We start from the raw sequence: 12244 nt of genomic DNA on the forward strand, positions 1-12244 counted from the left end.
ATTTTTAATTTCATTAAACATTGCTCTCAATTTAAAAATTTATTTTAATTTTAGTATTAATGAAAATCAATCTTATTTAGCACAGATATACAGCTGAAATCAGGGTGAAATCTAGCTTTTTTTATATGAATTTTTTTCCATTATTTTCACTAGTAGAAATTTCCTGAAAGTTTCTCCATATCTCCATAGGCAGGGACACCGTGCATATATATATATATATGCAGGGTTAAAAAATTTACCCATTCATTACAATGAATTTGAGAAGAGAATGAATTTCTATAGGGTTTGTTACAAAGAAGTACAGGCCTCCACTACAGCTACTAGTAAAGCAGCTCCGATTCCTTTTTTTTTATCAATTATATTTTTAAGAGTAATTTCATTATTACATACATGATTCATTGTTCAAAATAATAACTCGTTAATAATAAATTCATTATTGAGATTTTTTTTTTCAGATCATTTTTTTTTCATTAAGTGAAAATCCAACAAATTAGTCAGTACTTTCATTAGTTTTTTTAATAAAAGATTTTTCACGTGATTGAGTGATCCCAAGTAAGATTGATTTAATCAATTTCAACTAATTTTTGTATAAATCTATAGATTTTTACATGTTGAAAGAAAATATCCCCATAGATATAAATGTACAGATGAAATGGTAGTTTTCTCAACCAGAAACGAAAAAAGTGAATTACACTTGCTAAAATAATTTTATTAAATTGAGATACTGTTCTGTTGCAGAGGTAGGTGGATTATTATACAAGGATATTTTTGATGTTATGTGTATATTAGAAAGTATAATTCTTCCATTCTGCCAATGCTTGGTGGTGGTTTGTATGGGGCTATAGAATGAAGTATGTGATCGCTATTAATTTTGTTTGTATGTTATGAAAATAACAGAAAAAAAATTACATATGAGAGTTAAAACTATTGTGCTTGGTATATTTTTTCCTCATGTACAAATTTAGTCTTAAAACAAATGGTCATTTTCAAGACCCATAAATTATTTCATTATTATGAATCGGTTTGCAAAAACGCCCTTTTAGTTTTTTGGGACAGTTTTGAAAGGAAACAGAAATATATAGTATTTAGTCTAGCATCACTTTTGTCAAGTCAACATATTTTTAAAAGATGGCAAGAAATAAACAAGAACGGCCACAAATTTTGCTGTTCAATCAAATTTGAAATAAAGTAGCTCGCTATCAGGCTCGATTCTATGCCAATGCTCTGGAATTTTTAAATATGGGGGAAGAGAAATTTACATTTAATCAGGGTTGGCTTGATCGACTGAAATCCTAGACAATTAGTAAGATTTTGTCAGTGAAAACACTACAAAATTAAGAATAACCGATGCTGAAATCTTGAAATTTCAGTAAAGGTTTTCAAATGTGATGAAACCGGTTTAAATTACAAAATACTATCATCAAAACTCTGTTTTTAAAGAAGAAAAGTTAGCTCTTGGCTACAGTGAAGCAAAAAGAGGGTTTAACCATCACGCTTGCCGTTCAAATAAATTGGGGTTTAGTAAGTTTGTTCTCATTGATGAAGCCTAACACCCGAGAGCTTTTAAAAACATTAACTCCCTTTCCGTGAAGTATACTAAAAAAAAGTGTACGGATGGATTTACAAAATGGTTTTATGAAGATCTTTTTTTTGAATATGTGAAGATAATCTGCTATATAAATCATTCACGATATTGTATAATTTTGTCAGATAAAATTAAGTCGGTTAGTGGGAATATTCATGCTCTTTTCAATGTTATTAATGTAAAAGATGTACTTTAATAACTGCCAGAATTTTGGGACGCTGTCAAAACCAATGAATGACAGTTAAAAGTCGGGATAGTATTTTAGCTCAACATCAACAAGAAACTGAGAGAGTCAGAAAGTCATCAAAACCTCTTTTATGGCTTTCAGTAATCTACAAACTACTGAGGGTCAACTGAAAAAGCCATTAAAAGGAGTAAGATTCTTCATTGACACTATGTTGCAGCATAGAAGCATGGAATAATGGCAGAACAAGGTCTTAAAAGGACTTCTTTCAACATTTAAAATGATTTATAAAGTTATTTAATGTAAAATAATAAATTTTTGTTACTTTTATTTAGAGTAATTTTTACTTTTACTTTCAAATATTCACTTTAAATGTCATACTCTATTAACTATATATATATGATTTTCTTAAAAATGCTATTTTATTGGCCTAATAGAATATTTTAAAGTATAAGTTGTGGAAATGTTAAGCATAGATTTATTTTTAAACCAGAATTAATGGGGCCAAACTGTATTACCTGAGTGTTTAGTTATCCAAGGTATGGTCCGTTTATATAAACTTGACACTGAGCAATGTTCTACTGCAGTTTAAACAATAATGCCATAAATTAATTAAAATGGTTTTAAAAAGTAATATGAAGATGCTACAAAAAAAACATCAAATAATTTTCAATTTCCAATTTGTTATTAAGCATCAGGATAAATCTATAAAATAAGAAAAGGTGTCAAACATAAATACTCACTGAACATAAATTCATTGAGTAAGGGTTTCTTATGAACATAGAAGGAGGCTTTGAAGAATGAAAAATTGGAAGATTTTTGTTGGATTTATCCAAGAATTCTTGGAACCACTGGTCACGTTGGAATTTTGCTCTACAAAATTATTATTAAACATAAAAGAACCTTGAAAAATAATCTTAATACATCACTCAATCCACTGCATGAAAGGGGAAGATGAAAATCTGAATTAGTTCATAATTATTAGGCGGTGCAGCCCTCTGTAATACTTATGTTTAAAAATAGATGCATAATGGAAAAGTTTAAATTGCCATTAAATTAAATTACATTGTTCTTGTTCACCATGATCAAAACCGATTAGAAATAGGGTGGTATGATTTCTGCAAGGAGCATAGTCCATGCAAATATTTGTTTGGTACTTAGTGGAAATCAATATTTGTGAAAAAGTATCGGAACCTATTCAGTTCACTCGTCTCAAAATTCATAGAACAACCTGAATTGCACTCTTATCTTGAGGTTGCACTACTCCAAAACTGTTTTTGCATCAATGGAGTGAATGTAGTGAAAAAAAATTATAGGAATTGATCATTTAAGGTGTAAGGTAAAACGAGAACAAAATAACCGACTTAGAATCAAATCACTGATGAGTGGGAGGTCTAACACTCTAATTATTTTTTAAGTTACAAAATATATCAAACTTAAGAAAGGAGGCCTTGGAAAATAAATAACATACAAATCTGTTTTGTTTAACACCACTTGAAACTAAAAGGAATTACAAATTAGGGATATGACATTATCAGGCGGTACTGGCAACTCAAGTTTTTTTTTTGAGAAATGAAAAACCAAAACCTTGTAGGCATACATGTCTAGGCATTTTTGAACCTGATTACCTAATCAAGCTGTGTTAATTTTGAGGGGAGGGGGTGCCCACCAAAACTGATTTACCACCTAAGGATAAAACTTGAAATACATTTGAACCTCTATATATAACGAACTTTGATTTTACAAATTGTTTTTCTGCATTGTGACATTTTAATAAGACTAAGTATAAATTTACCTCTATTTAACGTATTCATACCTCTATATAACAAAATTGTGACAACTGCATATTAACATGATAATGTAGGTAACATCAGTAAATTTTATGAAATGTTTTTTAACAGCAACACTAAATTTAATATTTTGGACATCTCTGTGAGTTATTCTTTTAATTTCTGCACTGAAATTATAAATGTATACAAACACAAAGTATTCTTGACAACAGTCAAGAATGACAAGTTATTTTTACTGAAATGGTAAAGCAAAAATTTCCAAGATTCTCTTATAAGCCATTAACAATAAAACCGTAACAAAAAATTTAAACATGTGTTCTGCAGTTACTGTCTGCCTACATATTAAAGTAGCAGAATTTCCTGAAATCCATTAACTAATGCAGAGCACTAACATTATTGTGCAAACCTTTATTCATTTATCTAAACGAGACATTTGTCTACATTACATAGACATAACCAAAAATTACTTAGAAAACATTTACCGCATAATCCCTCTATAGTTCAGTGCATACATATGAGGGCGGTTCAGAATGTTTGCGACCTAAGGAAAAAAACAAAATTTCTTACCAAATTTTTTTTATTTTTCAACATAGTCACCTTTTAAAGTAATAAACTTAGTTCATCGTTTTTCCAGCTTATTATTCCTTCATTAAAATAAAATTTCTCAAGCTCTGCAAATTAGGCATCTTGCTCGGCTATGACTTTGTAATTTGAAGCAAATCTTCGCCCACCAAGCCATTTCTTCAGATTCAGGAACAGGAAATAATCACTCTGAGCTAAATATGGTGCATGTGGAAGCAATTTGAAGCGCAGTTTGTGAATTTTAGCAGCAACAACAGAAGATGTGTGCGCAGGTTCATTGTCAAGGTAAAAAAGCACTTTTTTCTCGTTATATAATATTCTCTGGTGATTGTTTTTTCTTTTTCCAAGTAGTCAATGACATTACATCATGAACATCCCAAAAAACAGTGGCCACGACTTTCCCACAGGTCCAATACTTTTTGCCTTCTTTGGAGCCTTCCATCGGTTTCGACCCACTGTTTTAGACTGCTGCTTTGTCACAGGGCAGTAATAATGAATCCGCTTTTCATCAGCAGTAATGAAACATTGCAAAAATTCAGTCGAGTTACGGTTGAACATGTCAAACACTGCTGAGAAATGTTCATTTGTCTGCGTTTCTGATCAACCGTTAAAAAACGCGGCACCCATTGTGCCGATAGCTATCTATATCCAAATGCTCGTGTAAGATGCGAGTACGGTCTACTGATTTTTTGCAAACTCTTGTATCTTCAACCGTCAATCTTTTAAATCCGCATTGTGGATTTTTGGAATGCTTTCATCGGTCATGGTGGTTGCAAGGCAACCTACAACCGAGTACAAGAAGTTTTAAGTATAGCCTTCAAGCATTCTAAGTACGAGGTAAGTTCTTACCTGAGATACATACATTTTATACAGAATGTATAATTAATATGTAATGCATGACATAAAAACTACACTTACATTTTTTTTCTATAGCACTATTAAGAAAAATAATTATACAATTTTAATTCATTATAAAATACGATAAAACATTCATAAAAAAAATTAGACGGAATTCTTATTACCTCTAATGAAAACTAACAAATTTTTCCTGGGATTCTCGATCATTATATAAAGATTTGAGAGTATATAACAGCATAGCACAGTTATATGACAGCGTAGCAGCACCCTTTGGGTAAAAAGAAAATAGAAAATTATGGTTATGATGAAAATACTCAGACAGCTCAGTTTCTTGTAATTGTTTTATAAAAACAGAAACCAATCACAAAAACTGTAAAAACCTTTTGTTATACGCAAAAGAAAAAAAATCAAAAAATTGACTGATATAGTTCCAAACATTTTTTTAAATGTTGAAATATAATATACACAAATTTTAACAGAGGATTAGCAATGAAAAAAAATAATTTTATTGGTCCCTATGATTAAAATTCTATACACGTGTTTAAATTATGCGGTTGTAATATGTGGTATTTAATAAATTCTATAATTCAAGCTTTGAGACCTCTACTCTACCTAATCCTCCCAAACAGTATTTGAATGCGGGAGGTAATAGAGAGAGAACTAGTACAAACATTTCTGCGAGACCTACCCTAAAACTCTCAAAATTGTTGGCCAGATCAGTTGTAATCTAGATAGTTTGCAGCCACCCAACTGTTTGCACAAATGGAGAACCGACTGGAAAAATTATACCGCGAGTTAAACTTTAGCAGAAACATTGCAGAATTTAATAGATTCAAGTTATGACTGAGGGGTGGAATTCGGTTTTTTTAGAGATTGATGTTGGGACTTCTGAATGTTGTGTTGCTACCACTGGTTGCAATGTAGGTGTTCAAATTGGGTTTTGAAAGGTAATATTTATTTACAACAAGTACGAACAGCATGCATGATTTTAATTGTTTGCGTTCATTTAATTAAGCTTTAATTTAATCTTTTAAAACCTAATTCGAACACTAGTGCCTTGTCTAGAAGCAGAGCTGGAACAATCCAGTGGCAGTCTCTAAATTAGCTTAATATAGAGCAAAAGTTAGATAAGACAAAGCTAAAATTTTTAATAATTTTTCCTGTTCAAAAAGTGTGCAGTTCTAAAACCGTTTTCATTTCTTAAATTCAAAGATTTTCTTATAATACCCAAAAGCCATAAAACAATTCCAAATATATCGACAGTAACCCATGATGGTGGGGCAAAAACTTTGATATTTTGAATTTGCAAAAGCTCTTAGCACTAAAGTCATAGAAATTCTTTTGGACCTTTAAATTTTTAGTAAATCTGATAAAATTTTATCGGACTTTATCAGAGTGCTTAGTAGACTCCAAAATATCATATTTCTGCAAGAGTGATTTTAGAGAAAAAATTGCATTGCACTGTTGTATTTTACTCCAACGTTAAATATATATATTTCTAGCCAAATCTCCTTCCTTTGGAGAATATAAGCCTGAAGTATCTGAAGTTTTATGCAAAAGTGGATTGCCAACAAAAAATTAAATAAATAATTTTTTTTTGTTCTTCATCTCCTCCTACTGGTGCAGGTGTCCAGGACATCCTTGTCCACATAGAGGTATTAAACAAAAGGTGCAGTAGGAATGTTTTTTTTTCTTGTCTATAAAGATTCAGTAATGCAGAATCGCATATAAGTCAAAAGAGAACAAAGCCACTGACAGGTAAATAAACCTAAATTCTTTCACATTTTGGTAGGAAATCTGATGAGAAAATAATAATACCTAATAATGACCCTTTCCAGATGAATCGCACAAATGAAATTAATGCGCATCAGATTTTAAGTCCTGAAATCAGGACCGCTAAAAAATCTATTCTTTATATCTATCGGTACACAAAGGTATTGGTATATAGTCCCGCCTTAATTTTCTGTTGTAATACAATATATTTAATTGAGAAATATCTTGAAAATCTTTGTACAGCTTTCTAAGTAAAGTAAAAGTGCAGGCGACGGTCCTAGTTCTTGCATCGAACAAATGTAACTTTAAAAATATTTTTATCAGGGTAGTTTCAATAATTATAATAAAGATTAAGCGAACATAATTTACTATACACCATAAATGCGATATATATTACAAGTATTATGTAAATTTCCATAGAAGAAAATAAATCGTACATAGATAACATTTACCGCTTAATAACTTTATCATTATCATAACCTCTACAATATGTCACTGAAATAGTTTAAGATAAATATGAATTATTAACACAAGTAATCTGTCATTATCATGATATGAAAAATAAATTTTAACTTAAGATTGTATACATATTCTTTTCTGACAGAATCACTTCTACTTAAAAATATTAAATGTTTAAAATATACAAGAAAAGTAAGTGTGTGTTATATTAAAAAAATATAGGCAAAATCATTTAAAAAATTATATAATTGTATTCAGACACCATCATGTATAATTACATTAAAAATTGTTTTACACTTTCTGTCGCTAAATGCATTATTCGAATTTACAATAAAAACCTTTGAACAACTAAGTTGTTCAAAGGTAATCTATAATTATTCACTGTTTGGTGGTGCTAATACAGGTACTGTAGGTAAAGTTGAATTCTCCAGCAGATTGGCGGTTAACAATAATGGCATGCTTGGTATTCCTGTAAATAAAACCGTTAAGTTAAAACTAATTCATGAACACAACACAAGTTATAATAAAAGTAGATACAGAACAATAGATAAGTAAATAAAATAAATAATTATACTGAATCGTATTAAATACTAAATTATACAAAAAGTAAATAATTGTGTAACAATTATTTATTTTTTAGAAACAACACACAATCACACACACATATAAAATTTATAACAAACCAATTGTTTATCAAACTGATATTTGAATAACGGTACTTCTAGAACTAAAGTAAATAACTGTTTTCCAATTAGTTTCCTTCAAATTTCTTGAAAAGTTATATTAAAATTTGTTAATATATTTTAACAGCAACATATTTTTCCCGTCATTATATTTCAGAAAAGTTTTAACGACTGAAGATTTAAGTTCTCCATTTATTTATTTACAGCAGCCGCCTAAAATTAAGAATAGTTTACGACGGTCAACTTAGGTTAAGAGATGGCTCTAAGAAGCATGTATATATACATGCATGTATATAGAGTTATTTTTTCTGTTTTATGTTGGATATTATGAAAACTGCAGGAGATGCAGTTCTGTGATCAATTTTATTTGATTTTTAAGGTTAAAAGTCATACAAAACCATCCAGTTTAACACCAGAAAGTTTCAGTATGAACTCATTTCACTAGGAAAACTGAAATACAGGAAAAATCTTTCACTAGCTGTAACTTGATAACAAAATGTTTTTTAGATATATGTTTGTATCAACGTTCTCAAGTAGAGCTTATTTCAAACTACAGTATATATATTTTTTTGAAAGATAGAAGATGACATGTCTCCAATTATTGCATGCTTGCACCGGTAAGACAAATACATAAAATCTGTATCCGAGAAAATAGGCCATAAAGGAACATCTAATGTAACTGCTCTGGTTAAATCCATCGATGTAAATCGCTTCACCTTATAAAGAAGTATCTTTATTGCAGAAATTCTGTAATAATAATACACGTTTATTGTCTGTTTTTCTTATAACTAATCACCTAAGTAAATATACTAATGAACAGTAAATGTAGCATGTAGTTTCATACTAAGGAAAGATAAAACAAACGTTCCCGGAGCTTGAATAATCATAAAACTAAATTAAATGGGAATCTGTGGATTAAGACTGAAAATAAAAACAAAATCACACAGAAGATGCTAAGATTGTCCCTTTATGATGCATGTAAATCATTATTGGTCAGACTCAACCAGAGAGGGAAAGGCTCACCATTCTTCATTAAAGTTACTACTTGACTAGACAGGAATGATCCGGTAGCAAATCAAATAAATTTTACGAATGGTGATCCAACATCCCAAGAATTGTACACTCCGAGGAGTAAACTACTAATTGAATTTAGTAGTTTACCAAGATTCAGTAAAATTTAAGTACACATTTCATCTGCACCCCAAAAGCTGTTACTGTAAATATTATGCTGTTACTTGTTAACCTACCAAAATGTTTTAAACACTGAATTTTGTGTTCTCTTACACGTTTAATTCAGGCAATGCATTCATAAAGCAGACCTAAATTTATGTGGAGTGATACTGAGATTTTTTTGTTAATTTAGATAATTTCACCTTATGACTCGTTCATAAATGAAGTTTTGAAGCAAACGTTTTGCAGCTGCCGATGGATGTAGGCTGTTAAATCATTTACATATAATGAACAAATTAAGGCGGTTTTTAATAAATTTTATAGTGTTGTTTACAGCCAAAGAAAATAAAATTATAGAACATCAGTACTTTAAGGTACATTTTCCAGTGTAAATGGTTCTGAAGTTAAAAACATTATTCTCTAGGAATCTTACTATGAAGCCCAGAAAATTCCCATCTACATCCCATTCTTTTAAGATGCGCAGCATATCTATTCAGCAAGTCAATTTTTAAGCCTTTTCAGAATTGAAGAAGACAGCAAACGTGGCACTGGGATTCAAAGTATCCAATAAAACATTCTGCTTCAAGAGTAATTCAGAGATCCAAGGAAGATCTAGCACTTCAAAATTAGCTCCTCCGATGCAGTAAAAAAGTTCTCATCTTCTCAAAATATCATATCAGAATGTATATTTCACCAGTAGCCGGAAAGAATTGCTGGTTTCTTGTTTAAGCAATATCAATATTGAATCTCAACATCTTTATTTTCTTTCTTGTTGGTATCTTATTTTTTTTATTTCTTTCCTGATTGATTATTATCAAATTTCTCCTTCAATTGTTTCTTTTAAACATAAATAGAATAGGAAAGGTGATAAGACTAACATGTCTGAGAAAAGGTTTTCTGGCCTTCCTAAATTTCAGCTTACCTTTCTAGATCTCTAATCTTATCACAGCTACTGAATTCTTATACATATTCTAAACAAATTTTCCTTCTCTGTATTTCAATCCTAATATCCTAATACATTTATTCGGTTAGAGAACAAAATGTAAAAAATTAATTAAATTAAGAGCTTTCTCAACTAAAACAATTTGAAAGCAATCTGACGCGATGAAATTTTTAGATGGTTAATTGAGTATTTAGGTGGTCTTTATTTTAATAAGTTATCCCAGAGTATGCCGACTGAATATTTTAAACTCAATATCAGTCCCTCAGTTATAAAAAAATATTTTTCAATTTCTTTTACTCATTTTTTAAGTGAACAATTTTCTGGGAATTCAATTAAAGCATTTCTTAAATACAGAATTTCACCCTATGGTTAGAATACCAAATTTACTACAAGTTTGGTTTCATGTACATTTTTCCACAATCTATTTCATATAAAAATTTTTTACTTTTGAATAGTGAGTGTACATCTATCGACTGACCATTAACCAACTGATATCACATCCATAGGAATGATAAGTTGATCGTACTTTAGCAGCCAATCTCAATCTTCTATTAATATCTTTGATCGCATGTCCTAAGTTTTTCACAATTAGAATATTTAATTTTTCCAAACCGTTTCCTCGTTCCCGATTCCACAATACTTTACCGGCTCCAGAAAACCCTATCTGGCCAACCCATATGCATGTAGATATATTAGATGAGAAAACTGTAATGATTGCGTACAATTTAATACGAGATATCAGTCACTGCTGAAGATAACATAACATTTTCATGAATATTAAGCTACAGTGACAGGCTTACTAGATAAATTGGGGAGTGAAAATAGGATTCTCAGCACCTTCACTGAGCAAAACTACATATCAGCATGACATTCAAATACAGTATGAGCCATAAAATCATTTTTTCACTCTGCTCACGAACCACAGATCGGCAGAGCAGTAAAAATTAATACTTTTAGAAAAAGCAATGGTGACTGGTTCCTTTTGACATCAATGTTCTACATTTACCACAACCAAAAAAAAAAACTGGTACAGGTAGTGCAAAACAAGAAATTGATTAATCCTTTTAATGCACTCTTCTTCTTTGTACATATTACAAATCTATATAGAAAAGCTTAATTTTTAGGTAGTCTTTCTTCTAAATATAAATTTGGAATAATTTTTTTCATCTTTTTTTTTGTTTTTCATAGTCTACTACATTAATTTGAACAAAATTAATCTTTATATCCTTAACATCTAAGAAATATAAGAGTTATTTTTTACGATCAGTCGGTAAAAAACTGTGTACAGATTACTTAAGTAAATATTGTGCTCAATATTTAATTAAAAATCAATAAGATTACCTGGTTAAGCTTGAGCTTTGAATAATTCATCCTTAAGGGTAGGAAGAAATGTATTAATTTTGTCCCATGTGACTGCCAAAGAGGTGAATACTCCTCACCATTAGAAAAGACTTTGGCTGAATCCATAACCAGCAACATGTTCTACAGCGACTCAGGTATGGCCTCGTACTATACAGACAAACATTATACAGTATACACATCAGACCGTATAACAAGATTCAGAAAACTATTTAACCTATGTTTCTGATTGTTAACTATAACAGAATACGATACACATCAAATAACATCGGTTTGATTAACGTAACAAACAGTAGAAAATATATATACAAATTAAAGATATGTAAAATGCTGTATATTAAATAAAAAATGTAAAGATGATAAAAAACCTAATGTTAAAATAAAAATTTTACTTCCGTAACAACAAATTATGAGAATTCCTAACAGCGATCAGAAAAACAGTTCTGTAGAAAGTCACTAATGATAAACTTATCCACACGGTTTCAAAAACCATAGCAAAATGAGAAATGAGATTTAGAGTGACAAATAGTTAAGTAAGATGTTCCTGACTTGCATACATATCACCGATAGTCAGTTTAATTTTTCACTTACCAAATGATCACTTTTATCAGCATGCATATATTTATCCATAAAATCAAGAATTGTCAGCCAGAGTGCAGTAAATATTGACAGTGTTTGAAGAGGAGTAAGATGATGCAGAAATACCTAAAAATAAAAAATGAAGAGGGCATATTTATAAGTTGTATGATTATATTGTGACACGTAGATTAGATGTGATTATAGAAAATGTGCAATATCTAGAATCTCTTTAAATTTTACACATCATTTTCTATGAAGAATCTAAACAGTCAATACCTA

General features: G+C 30.2%; 1 protein-coding gene across 2 annotated transcripts in view; it reads right to left on the minus strand.

Moving 5' to 3' along the window:
- Positions 1-7459: 7459 nt before the first annotated feature.
- The window catches only part of LOC142330254 (uncharacterized), a 34404-nt gene continuing 29619 nt past the window's right edge, over positions 7460-12244 (minus strand). Inside the window, exons 5-7 of one of the 2 annotated variants that reach the window (XM_075375434.1) lie at positions 11978-12091; positions 11369-11536; positions 7460-7700 (exon numbers count right to left, since the gene is read on the minus strand). The gene's annotated coding sequence lies outside the window, so the exon portion shown is untranslated. The remainder of the gene's footprint in view (positions 7701-11368; positions 11537-11977; positions 12092-12244) is intronic. The other variant, XM_075375435.1, reaches the window with a different exon arrangement.

Source organism: Lycorma delicatula, chromosome 9 (assembly GCF_047948215.1).
Source record: "Lycorma delicatula isolate Av1 chromosome 9, ASM4794821v1, whole genome shotgun sequence".
NCBI classification, from domain to species: Eukaryota; Metazoa; Arthropoda; class Insecta; order Hemiptera; family Fulgoridae; genus Lycorma; species Lycorma delicatula.